The 13,145-nt window shown below is 41.4% G+C and overlaps 1 long non-coding RNA gene across 1 annotated transcript; it reads left to right on the forward strand.

Annotated features, from left to right (window-relative positions):
• The first annotated feature begins 147 nt into the window (after positions 1-147).
• Positions 148-905, forward strand: LOC125086326 (uncharacterized). The gene is made up of 2 exons (XR_007123157.1): positions 148-395; positions 488-905. It is a non-coding gene; the product is annotated as an uncharacterized LOC125086326 (long non-coding RNA).
• Positions 906-13,145: the final 12,240 nt, after the last annotated feature.

The raw sequence follows: 13,145 nt of genomic DNA on the forward strand, positions 1-13,145 counted from the left end.
AATAAGTACTCAAAATACATCACTTCCTAATTATTTGACTACACGTGACATTCTATGCCCCTGAGATGATTTACATCTATTGCTCTCATAAGGTGGAAATATTTAATAATAGTGCCGATCTCTATGCAAATGCCGCCACAGACTCAGGCAAGTGCTGCAAGTTAGGGTGTTGTGGGGTGGGGGGGAGGTTGTTTGTTGTTCTTATTGGAGAGGAGGTTGTTAAACCTACCAGTGCTCCCCTCCCCTCTCCCACGGGAAAACTGAAACACACCTGTTATTCTACCTGAAGACCAATTTCAACCCCATGTTCCCGAAGTTCCCTTTTTTGAGCAGGCTCTGGAGCCAAGAGCTGAACAAGAAAGACCTCCTGAGGAGCTCTTTGAAGACTTCCTAAGGTGAGTTTTGCCATCCATAAAATTTGCATCTGCTGCTGTGGGTTTTCTAAATAGTGCACTCACAAATCTGACTAACCCTGTTTCTTCAATAGCAGATCCAGAGCACAAGTGTTCAGTATCACAATGGCTTACGAGAAATCAGTGAGAAGAGATGGCAGAGAAGTGACTGGAAAAACTGAATCTCCCTCCCAGGAAGGAGTCAGTAGAGACTGTGTTGTTGTTGAGGGAAAAAATCCTAAAAACAAAGCGAATGGAAACACGTTTTTCTGTGAGGGGGATAAGAAAAGGGAGGGGAGCACCCCCTTGTATGGTTTATGAGTCATTTCCTGGTTTAATTCTTCCTGTTTGTCCTTGGTTTTTCCACAAGTACCCAGTGAGGCCCGACCTTCCACCCTTACCACCCCTCCAGCGTCAAGATTACTGCAGTCCTGGTGTTTGGGTGAATGGCAGGGACTCTGGGGCACTTTGATGTTCAAAGCCGTTAAAATGACATCTAAATTTGCAAACTTTCCGGTGGCTGTGAGCCTCTCTGATTGAATATGTAGATATGAGCTCTGAGGGAGCCTCTGCCTGAATGCCTTCTGTTTCTTTTTGTCTCCATCTCTTCTTTCTTTTTCTTCCATTTTCTCTTTCTTTCTTTCTCCCTTTCATTCTTTCATCCTGCCTTCTCTCTGTCTTCCTCTTTCCTTCCTTCTCTCTCCCTCTCTCTTTCTGACCTGTTCCCCCGACAACCTCTTGTCACCCCGCCCCCCACCCCTTCTCCCCCTCCTCCTTTCTTTCTTCTTCAGTGTTACTCTCAGTACTTCAAATGCATCTTGATTAGGGGGTACTATCACGAGGAGAGGAAAAAGGAGTCTGAGCATATGATTTTGAGGCTCATAACTGAACTACTTTTGGTCCACAGGAGGCATGAGAAAGAGACAGACAGATAAGACAAAGGAGCAAAACAGTGTTCATTTGAAAGAGGAACCGTAAAAATGAAACTTATGGGCCTTGTTTACCTTTTTCTAAATAACATCAGAGTACTTACATCTGAGAATAATAATAGTTCTACTGTGTGGCGACTTTCTTCTGAAGTATTCGCTGTAGTAGCTGGAAAGAGCATGGACTTTGTCGTGGGGTCGCTCGGGGGGCAGGCCGGGCCCCCTCGCTGGCTGTGTGACCTGTGTGGGCTGCGAAGCCTGAGTCCCCAAGGCCCACACTTGGGCTGACCTCATGGGCACAGCCTACTGACTGTTAACCGCCAGCGTCCTGGTTGGTGGCTGACTCGGCTTACCCATTGCTGAATGTTTTTAGTCAATCCTGACTGAACAGTGTACATGAGGAACTGATCAAAGAGTGACTGGCACGTAGTAAAGGATGTTCAATCAATTTTAGTTCTGTCAATTCTTTCCCTGCCCGCCCACCCCCAAATATTGTCACCGACACAGTTCTATAAGGAAACAGTAAAAATATATCTATATATTACTATTATGTTCCACAGCTTATGTAACAGAAAGCATAGACACAGAGGCGAGTGGGTTAAGAGCACAACGATCAGTCAGAGCCACCGACACCTGATCAAAGCTCCTCATGCCCACTTCAGAGTGTTAATAGCAAGAATCAAGGTCAGTCTGGTCATCAGTTAACAGTTTTAAAGTGGAAAGAGTGTGAAGTTTGGAGTCAGAAAAATCTGGGTTCAGACTCTATCTTTGTCACTTACTGTCTGTAGGACCTTGAAGAAGTCATATAACCTCACTAAACCTGTCTCCTCATCTGTAAAATGGAACTAACATATCTAAAGGTTTCAGTGGGATAGTGTATGTGTAAAAGGAACTTAAAATGAGATTCTCTCTTTTTAAATTTGGGCTAAGCCTCCAAAAACCATAAATAAGTCAATAGATGCTAAGTTCTTCCCACATTGCAGGGCTGGCTCACTTTTTCAGGAACCTACAAAGATGATGAGAAAAAGCTGGTTTTGTGGCCCTTAAGACTTCACTTCTAGCAGAAGTTGAGGCTGAAGAGAAAAGGACAGACTTTCTCTGCAAAAAGTTGTGGGAATGTTGCATTCTACACAGCATGGGGCAGGGGATGTCCCCTCCCCTCAAGCCGGTTGGATAGACTCCGATAGAATCATAAGTGGCAGGTCATTCAGAGCGACATGTGTCCTCGGGAGTAAGGGCTGTGAAGAGAGGCTGTGTGTGGACAGACGGGCCTAAGGCCACAGAGCAGAGGACGGGTGACCAACTGCAGATGGTGGGACAGATCCAGGAGTGTTTCGCCAGAACAACCATAGGCTTTCAGAGGTGGAGCTGACCTGGAGCCAATCTGAAAGCTCATTGCTCCACCGAAGTCCCCCAAGACCAACTTTGGGAAGCTCAGTCCTGAGAGTTGTAGTTAAAACCAGCCAATCTAATAAGAAGCATCACCCACATCTCAGGAATTACAGTTAAATATTCTCAGTAGGGGAATCTTTGAAGAACTTACAAAACGGCCAATCTGCCCAATCCAGATCACAGAGATCTAAAAATGGGCTCAAACCTCCATCCTGCATCCTTTGTCAAGGCAATGCCCTCTTTCACTGCATTGTTCTCAAAGTCACTTTTGGCTCCAAATTCTTGTTTCCGCCAAATTCAGTTTATGGATCATTTGACCACCCATGTGTATTTCCCTATTCTTTGCTACCTTAAATCCAGGGAGGATTCAGATCACTCCCGAAATTTCTGCCATAAGGTCTCATTTACACAAAGCTGTCGCATGGATACAACATTCCAATTGTAAGAAAGGATTTTGGGGGTACCTGGCTGGCTCAGCCATCAAGCATGTGGCTCCTGATCTTGGAGTTGTGAGTTTGAGCCCCAAGTTGGGTATAGAGATTCCTTTAAAAAACGAAATCTTTTTAAAAAAGAAAGGTTCTTGGAAGAAAGGTTGGTTTACACCAGAACAACACAGAATCAGCTATTATTTTTATCTTTCCAGGAAGTATTTCTATCCTCATTCTTCTGGTACTAGACCCTTCCCTCACCCTAGGCAAAAATATCACACGACCTGTGTTAGTTGACCATAGGGCCCTATTTCACTGGCAGTGATGACAAGCGCAAGGGATGTACACAGAATCCAACCAAGCCTAGTTAGAACATGTCCCTGGAAATGTTACACCAGAACACCTTTCCCTCCTCCCTCAACAAGCTCTCTCTTTAAGGTTACTGAGCTAGGTCTGACAGCAGCCATGTTTCCTGCCACATGGCCAACTCCTGTCTGCTGCAGGAAAAAATGAAGTCAAAGAACAGCAGAGCCAAACAGAGATGAGCAAGGCCAGACCAAAAAGAAAGTAGGGAAGAAGGGAAAGAGAAAGAGAGATCTAGCACTGCTAACCCAAGTTGCTACTTTTGGTGCCTGCAGCATTGGTGTCTGCAATTCTTCCTTAGTTGCTTAGTTCCCAGTATCTTACCAAACTTTGTGACCCACAAGATCCTTTTCTTTCTTTCTTTTTTTTTTTTTTTTTAGATTCTTTGCATTGGATTTGTGTCACTTTCAAACATAACAAGCCTGATTAATAGAGCAGAAAACTTCCAATTAAATGATGGGTATCTCTGGCTTTAAATGCCCTTTCCCTACTCTGCCTCTAGAAATGTTCACCCATGCCCGTCTCTAGTTTTCTACTCTTACGGTGGTTCCACTCTCTTTCCTTTCTCTTTCTCTTGCTCTTCCCCTTCTGTCTTCTCTTTTCTGTTGTCTCCTAGAATGAAAGGTAAATTCCTTCCCTTCTATATGTCAAACAGTTCAGCCACTTTTTTTCACTATATTGGTCCTGAAATCCATATCCTCAGATCACATCCTTTACCGTAAATGGCTTATCAAGGTATTTTCCTAAATACAGGTCAGTACGCACACACACAAAGTTTTGGGCCATTTATTGTCTATTTGGGGAAAAAATCCAATCTAGATATTCCCTAACAACTTTTTGGATAATTGGTGAGGTAAATTATTTCAATTTTCTCATCTGTAAAGTTACATTTTAGAATTAGGGAGGCTATATAGATGAACTACCGTAACCCCTTTAATAAGCTTAGAGAAGTCAAGTAGTTTGTCCAAGGCAAAAAGGAGTTAGTAGTATTATTGGGGCTCCTGATTTTTTGTTCAGAGCAAAAGGACAAGCCTTTATGACCTTGATTAATGTCATAATATAGGTAGGTTTAAGTTCTCAAACTCAATGTTCAGAAGAACCTCTGAGCTTCAGTCCCTCAATCATAAATGACATTAAAAAAACCTATAGTTCTCACTTTTCAATCTTGAACCTTTTATTAAAATGAAATTCTATACTGACTGCAAATAAGAACCAAATATATATCGATAATAATAAATATATTAATTCGGATAGTTCAAGAAACAAGATGCCAAAGGTTTACTGGAGGAAATGCCTACAAAAGAAAAAAGGGAATAAACTGGAGAGGTAGACTCTTCAGACCATGATGTGGATCTGACCCTTGGGAAAAAGAAAGGAAAAGAAGGACTGGAAGAGTAGAGTCTCAGACGGCTGTGCAGTTCTAAGAAAGTTTCATCTGGGTTGATGTGTCCTCAACCAGAGTCACCCATCAGAGGAATCTGTACCTTGCAGGAAAAGACCTACATTAGTATTCGTACCAATTCAATCAATGACCTACAAGCAGCCCATGAAAAGGGAGGCTTTCGTGCGGATACAATGGTGGATTCAGAGCGTGCTGCCAGAGTCATCAATCAATTAGGTTTCCTGCAACAAAAGACATGAGTGGTGTACTTTCATGGCAACCTCAAAAAAAATAAAATTAAACAGAAGATGCAAACTGGGTTCTTTTCTGTATCTTCCACTTCTCTCTTTATTGTGTTTATGTGGAAATAAATGGAAGATACAGAAAAAAACCAGATAGAAGCTATAGAGTTGAAAAATACAATACCTGATATGACAGTTCACTAGCTGAGCTAAACAGATGCAAAAGAAATGTTAAACAAACTTGATGACATAGTAATAGAAACCATCCTAACAGAAGTAGAAGGAGGAAAAAACTCTTAAAAAAAAAAAAAAGAAAAAGAGAGAAAAGGAAGTACATCAGTAAAGGGTGGCACTGTTAAATAGTATAATGCAAATGTTGTCAGGTACCAGAGAAGGGGACAGCGGAGAAATATTTCAAGGAAAATGACCAGAAGTATTCTAAATTTGATACAACTATTAGCTTACAGACCCAGGAAGTTCAACAAACCACAGGCAAGATAAACATAAAAACTACTCAAGTAATATCATAACCAAATTGTTGGAAACCAGTGATAAAAAGAAATACTAAAGTAGGCAGAGGAAAAGGAACATTATATACATGAAAAGAAAGATAAGATTTACGGCAATCTTCTAGTAAAAACAAAAAAAAAAAAATGCAAGCCAGCAGACAAACAACATCTTTAAAGTGTTAAAAGAAAGAAAGGAAAAAAAAACCCACAAAATCTAGAATTCTATCCAGGGAAAATATCTTTCAGAAAGGAAGCAAAATAAAAACATTTAAAGAAGAACAAAGGATTCAAAGAACTCGTGACCAGAACTAAATATTAAAAGACGTTCTTAAGGTCAAAATACCAAGATTCCAGATGGAAGCCTTGATACGTACAAAGGAATAAAGAGGAATGGCTCTAATCTCATTTAACAAAACTTGAAAATATGCCTCAAATATCAAGCAGTTCCCTAGTAAATTAACTGCACAGACAACTCAAAATTATTTAAAAGAATTCAAAGAATCTCAATAACCTAAAATTCATAATATCTGGAATCCAGTGAAAAATTACTAGGCAGGGTGCCTGGATGGCTCAATGGGTTAAAGCCTCTGCCTTCGGCTCAGGTCATGGTCCCAGGGTCCTGGGATCGAGCCCCACATTGGGCTCTCTGCTCAGCAGAGAGCCTGCTTCCCCCTCTCTCTCTGCCTGCCTCTCTGCCTACTTGTGATCTCTGTCTGTCAAATAAATAAATAAAATCTTTTAAAAACATTACCAGGCAATGTAAAGAAGCAGGAAAATATGACCCATAATGAGGACAAAAGGAAATTAAATATAAACAGAAGCCAAAAATGATACAGATGACAGAAGTCATAGAAAGAGACATTTAAACCATGACTATAGACACATTCTATATGTCCAAGAAGCTAGAAGGAAATAAGAGCATATTAAGGAGAAGCTTGGAAGATATAAAACAGCCCAAACTGAACTTCTGGAGAATAAAAAAATTCAATGTCTCTCATCAAAATATATACTAGGTAGAATTAAGAACTGATTAAACACTGCATTTAAAAAAAAGACATGAACTGGAAGACACAGTGATAGAAACTATACAAAATAACACATAAAGAAAAACTGAAAACAAGATAACTTGGAAGCACTGATTTCTGGGGGCACTTCACGTGGACCAATGTACATTTCACGGGAGTCCAAGAAAAGGGACAGGAAAGTGAAAGGTTTGAAAAAATAAGGGTCAAATTTCCCAAGGTTGATGAAATTATCAAATTAGATCCAAGAATAAGATCCAAGAATAAGATCCAAGCTCAATAAATCCCAGCCTCAAGAAACTTCAGAAAACTATGCTAAGATCCATCATAATCAAGTTATTTAAAACTGGTGATAAAGAGGAGAGCTTAAAAACAGCCAGAGATAAAAGACACATTAAGTACAGAGGAACAGGGCATCTGGGTGGTTCAGTCAGTGGGGCCGTCTGCCTTCGGCTCATGTCATGATCTCAGGGTCCTGGAATCGAGTCCTGCCTTGGGCTCCTTGTTCATCAGGGAGTCAGCTTCTCCCTCTCCCTCTGCCTCTCACCCATGCTTATGCTTTCTCTTTCCCTCTCAAATAAATAAATAAAATCTTTACAAAAAAAAAAAAAGTACAGAGGAATAAAGATAAAATGACAGCAGGCTTCTTGGGGAAAACAGTGACAGCCAGAATGCGGTACAGCAACATCTTGAGAGTGAGGGACAAAAACGGTTAACCTAGAATTCTATACCCAGTGAAAATAGTCTTCAAAAACAAAGATGAAATGAGGACTTTTTCAGACATAAAAAAGCTGAAAGAAATCATTACCAGCAGATCAGCGCCATAAGAAATGTTTTAAAAAGCCCTTCGAGAAGAATAATAGTTTAATCAGAGGAGGTAGCCCAGTTACCGCTGAGCCCCTCCCCGCCCCTCCACTGAGACGCTCCCTGTGGGAACTCTGGAAATGCCTAAGGACATCTCAGAACCACCTCAAATGATTTCTGAAGACCCTTCCGGTTCTTGCCTTTTAAAAAGACTTGATTTTGATTCCAGATGATGTGTTCTCTTGGGCATTTTGCCTAATAACAGAATGAACAGCCATCAAATTAATACTAGTGAGTGTGTGACAGTTCCATGTTGCAGCGTCAGAAATTAACTTCATGAGACAGTTCTCAGAACCAGCCTTTCTTCTGCTGCTAATGACGGATACCAGTATTACTTGGGTTGTCGGCAGTCAGGGATGGGTCAGAGAGGCAGGATTTGTGCTGGAACTGACAGACAAAGCCACAGTCCCAAGCATGGTGTGTAGCGGTGGGAAGTGTAGTGAAGCGGACTCCTAACACGCTGAGCACTGGGCCCAGGGTGCAAGGAGGGACCCAAGCTTGAGACTCAGTTTCTCTGTATTTATAAGTAAGATTTTGGTTAAATGACCCTGAAGTTCCTTCTGGTCCCGGCTGCCTGTGAGCCTGTGAGTGTGACTAAATTCAGATCAGTCTCATCCTGTCACTGTCTTGCCATTCTCGATCTGACTAATTATGAGCAGGGAAATTCCTGCCACCCCAAAATAACCATTACTTTTATCATTCAAAAGTTCGAATCCCACGGTATAAATGGACCTTGAGCTTATTATGCCAAGTAAAATAAGTCAGCCGGAGAGAGACAGATACCACCGGATTTCACTCATATATGAAAGCTGAACAACTCCTTCTAAAAAAACCAAACCAAAACAAACAAGCAGGTGGCTGCGGAGGATGGAGTGGTGGCCACCAGAGACAAGGGTGGGCAAAATGGGTGGGGGCGATCCAAAGGCACAAACTCTGTTATAAAATAAGGAAGTCACTGAGATGTAATGTACAGCATCAATGTCTTTAATTTATATTTAATGCATATTTGACAGTTGTTAAGAGAATAGATCTTAAAAGTTCTCATCACAAGGAAAAGTTGCATAACTGTGTGTGGTGATGGATGCTAACTAGATTTTTTGTGGTGATCATTTCACAGTATATACAAATATTAAATCACTATGGTGCACACCTGAAATGAACATAATGTTGTCTGTAAATTACATCTCAATTTTAAAAAGTAAAATGGAGGGACGCACGGGTGGCTCAGTGGGTTAAGCCTCTGCCTTCAGCTCAGGTCATGATCTCAGGGTCCTGGGATCGAGCCCCGCATCGGGCTCTCTGCTCAGCGGGGAGTCTGCTTCCTCCTCTCTCTCTTCCTGCTGCTCTGCCTACTTGTGATCTCTTTCTGTGCGTCAAATAAATAAATAAGATCTTTAAAAAAAAAGGATAATTGTAGGTTTAAAAATCTTCTCAAAATTTACACATCATATAATGTCCTTGCAGAGACACCTCCAGACAGAGAGCAAGTGAGTGATCACCAGGGTTTGTGGGTGGGGAGAGGGGTTCACTATAATTGGGTGGCACAGGGGAAATTTGGGAGGGACAGGACTGTTTCATATCTGGATTATGGTGGTGCTTATATGACGGTGTATTCATTTGTGAAAACCCATGGAATGGTACACCCCAAAATGAACTTTACTCTTTGTAAATTTAAAACTAAATAGTTTCTAAAAGAATAAGCTAATAGCTTCAGAGTTGATTCATGTTGTTTAAAGTTTACATCATTTTAATATAGCCTAGATAATTTTCCGGGCATTGATTTAACTTCTTATTTGATTCCTAAAATCTCTTAAATCTCTTAAAAATATCCCAATTCTTAGCATATACTTTAAACCATTTAATGTACAATGTCAAATAATTGTTTTATTTTAATTTTTAAAATTTAAATTCAATTAACATATAATGTATTATTAGTTTCAGAGGTAGAGGCCAGTGATTCATCACCACCCTGTGCTCATTCCATCTGGTGTCCTCCTTAATGCCCATCCCCCAGTTACCCCACCCCTCCACCCCTACTCCTCCAGCAACCCTCAGTTTGTTTCCCATGACTAAGTCTCTCATGGTTTGTCTCCCTCTCTGATTTCATCTTGTTTCATTTTATCTTCTCTTCCCCTATATAAATACATCGTTTTTAAAAATATGATAGTGTATGGTCTTAAGAGACTTTTAAGAAACAGATTTTTCTAGGTGTAATACTCATACCATAAATTCATCCATTTTAAGTGTACAGTTCAATGATTTTTAGTAAATTTACAGAATTGTGGGGGCGCCTGGGTGGCTCAGTTGGTTAAGCAACAGACTCTTGATTTCAGCTCAAGTCATGATCTCAGAGTCATGAGCTCAAGCTCTGTGCTCATCACAGAGTCTGCTGGAGATGCCCTCTCCCTCTCCCTCTGCTCCTCCCACTCGTGCTTATCCTCCCACTCTCTCACTCTTTCCCTCTCTAAAATAAACAAATAAAATTGTTAAAAATACTTTATTATTTATTAAAAAAATACTTTATCATTTGTATCTATGTTATTTCATTTGTCTTCCTGACACGTGTATAGAGTAAATGAGGTTGGTAGTGAAGGAAACCATTTCGAAGGGGGACAGGTATCATTACAGGGTTTACAGGAAGACTGGATGGACCTCCAGCCTTCATCACCAACTTCTCACCAAGTCTCCCCACACGGGACACCTTCTTTCTGATTCCTCCTCAAGAGTAAGGACTCAGTTATCCATGAAGCACGACATCCATCCAAATGGGCACTGTAAGAGACACTGGAGGCAGAGGAGAAACTGGAGTGCATAGATGTGTGATACACATGGTCACGGAGAAAGATGGCGATGGAGTCCCTTGCATCCCAGCAGAGAAAGAGTCACTGGATTCACATAGTTCAACGACTCAGAAAGCAAGTCAGGCTGAAAGCAGAGACTAGCACCCTAAGGACTCAGGTAATCTGCCTCCTGCCCAGTATCCAACTTGTGCAGGGGCATCTCCTCCTGTTCACTTGCCCAGTTCTTCCCCTGCTGACTCAAATGATCCCTTTGTTCTCCCAAAGCATCAAAACCTTGAGAATTGGCAGTCAACAGCAGCAGCCACCCCGGGGCCCTTAGCAAGGCAGCACTGGGGCCATGAGGTCCTGGGGAATTTAGAGGTCGTGAATGTGCCAGTCTGCCTAGAATCCACCCAAGCCATACTTGATACGGGTGATACTGCAGTGTTTCCACGATTCCACATCCGTAAAACCGCCACGTGCAAACAATCAGTGGGAAGAGGGAAGAACAGGTATACAAAGTGGTTCATTCCATTGCTCTCAAATTTGTACGGGGAGCAAATTTTTTACCCGTAGGAGAAAAAAACAACGGAAAACGGATATATAAAAGAAGTGATGGTGTGTATCAGTGGGGAAAGGAAGGGTTTTTTAAAGGAATCACACTGGGGCAAAACATGCTGCCACCTGACACCAGACACAAAATTCACTTCCAGGATTATTAAAGGCTTGGACATAAGACACAAAAATATAAGATCTTAAAGGACAATATAGTAGAGTAGCTTCATGATCTCGATGCAGGAAAGGATTTGTTAAACAAGACACAAAAAGTATTAATCATACTCCCCTCTTGAAATTTTTTTTTTAAATTTGTTCACCTAAAGACATTATAAAGAAAGTGAAAAGCCAAGACACAACCTGGGGACAAATATTTTTAACATATGTAACTGAAAAAAGACTGACATCTGGAAACATTTAATGAATTCCTGTGAACACAGATGTACATAAGGAGAGAGAAAATAAATTAAATTAAATTAAGTTAAATAATAGTGGCAAAGACATGAACAGGCATTTCCCAAAGGGCAAAGGGGAAATCCAAATGGTTGATAAAGACATGAGATATTGCTCAGCCTCTTTAATAACTAGAGAAATGCAAAGTAAAACCGCAAGAAAGTGTCATTACACACCCTCAGATAACAAAAATGAAATATTAAAGTCTGACCATACTGCATGGAAGAGAGAACGCAGAGCAGTGGAAACACAGAGCAGTTATACTTGCTGAGTGCAGAATAATTCTGTATAAATCGTTTAGTCTTTTCTCGCACTTGGTAATTCCACCCATAAGTGTACACTTGAATGGATTCCTGCCAAGTGCACCGGGAGCCAGATGCAGGAATGTACACAGAAACTCTACGCTTATTAGCTCCAACCCAGGAACAGCCCAAATGCTTTTCAACAGCCAACTGGATAAATAGTCATTTAGTCATATAATGTAATATTACACAACAACCCAAAAAAACTATAATTGCGCGAGCAATCTAGCTCATTTGCACCAACATAGTAATGAATGAGAAAAGCAAGTCTCAAAAGAACACGTGTGGTGTGATCCAGTTATATAAAGACGTAGCAAGCACAAACAAGCTACGTTCCTTAAGGTTGCCTTCACGAGGAAAAGAAATGCTTACCACAAAACTCACGTAGTTGTTACCCAGACGGACAGGAGGGACGTGTCCCAGGGAGGGGCTATGTGGAGGTAATGCTCTCTTCTTTGAACTGGACAGTGTTTATACTCCTGTTTGCTTTAACTTTTTCCAGCAGAGAAAGGGTCACTGGAGTCATTAAATAGCGTACAGCATATCAAATCATGAAATTGCCATTTTTATGTGTCAAATCTAAGCAAATATTGACAATTTCAAATGCGTCAAGATAAAATTATATGTGTTTATACAGTATGATCTGTGTACGATATATTTCATAATAAAAAAATGAAAAGAAGGGGGGACGCCCGGGTGGCTCAGCTGGTTGAGCCTCGGGCTCTTGATTTTGACTCAGGGGGTGATCCCAGGGGCGTGAGATGGAGCCCCATATGGGGCTCTGTGCTCAGCGGGGAGTCTGCTGGGGATTCTCTCCCCCTCCCTTTGCCCCTGCCCACCCCTGCGTGCGCACGCGCTCTCTCTCTCTATTCCTCTAAAATAAATAAATAAATTTTTTTAAAAATGAAAAGAAGAAAGAAAGAAGTTATTGACTAGGAGTCAGGAAACCTAGATTCTAAGACAACTCATCGGGTTCCAAACTGTGTTCTAAGACCACACAGAGCTCTTTACCCCTGTCTCTATAGAGACCCAGTGTCGACTGGTTGTTCCGTGTCAGGGCCCCAAAGATAGGTGGGCTCTGGGTTTGAATCCCAGCCTTGCCACTTAGGAGCAGCGCCTCCATGACCTGATTAAATAATTTATTGACCCATTGATCTCCTCATCTGTAAAGCAGCCAGGGTAGTGGTTCCTACTTTGCAGAGTTGTCGTAAAGAGCGTCTGTGAATTTAAATGAAGCCGCCGTAACTACAGAAATAGCTTAGAACCATGCCTGGCCCTTCGTAAATAACTGGTCTGCGCTAGTCATGTGATTTGGTCTCATCCTCTTCCTCCACATTTCTTCACAGAGTTCCAGAAAGGGGCAAAAGGAAAATTATCTGAGCATGTTCTGAAAATGCACATGATTCTATGCAAAGCCCTATGGCTATTTTATCTTCTTCTGTGTCTACGTCTGTCTGTCCTCATTGAGCACAGAGGCCACACTGTCACCAGGACAGCCTGGGAGGCCAAGCAGCCACCAGGAATTGGGACAGAATC

The sequence above is a fragment of the Lutra lutra genome, chromosome 15 (assembly GCF_902655055.1).
Source record: "Lutra lutra chromosome 15, mLutLut1.2, whole genome shotgun sequence".
NCBI lineage: Eukaryota > Metazoa > Chordata > Mammalia > Carnivora > Mustelidae > Lutra > Lutra lutra.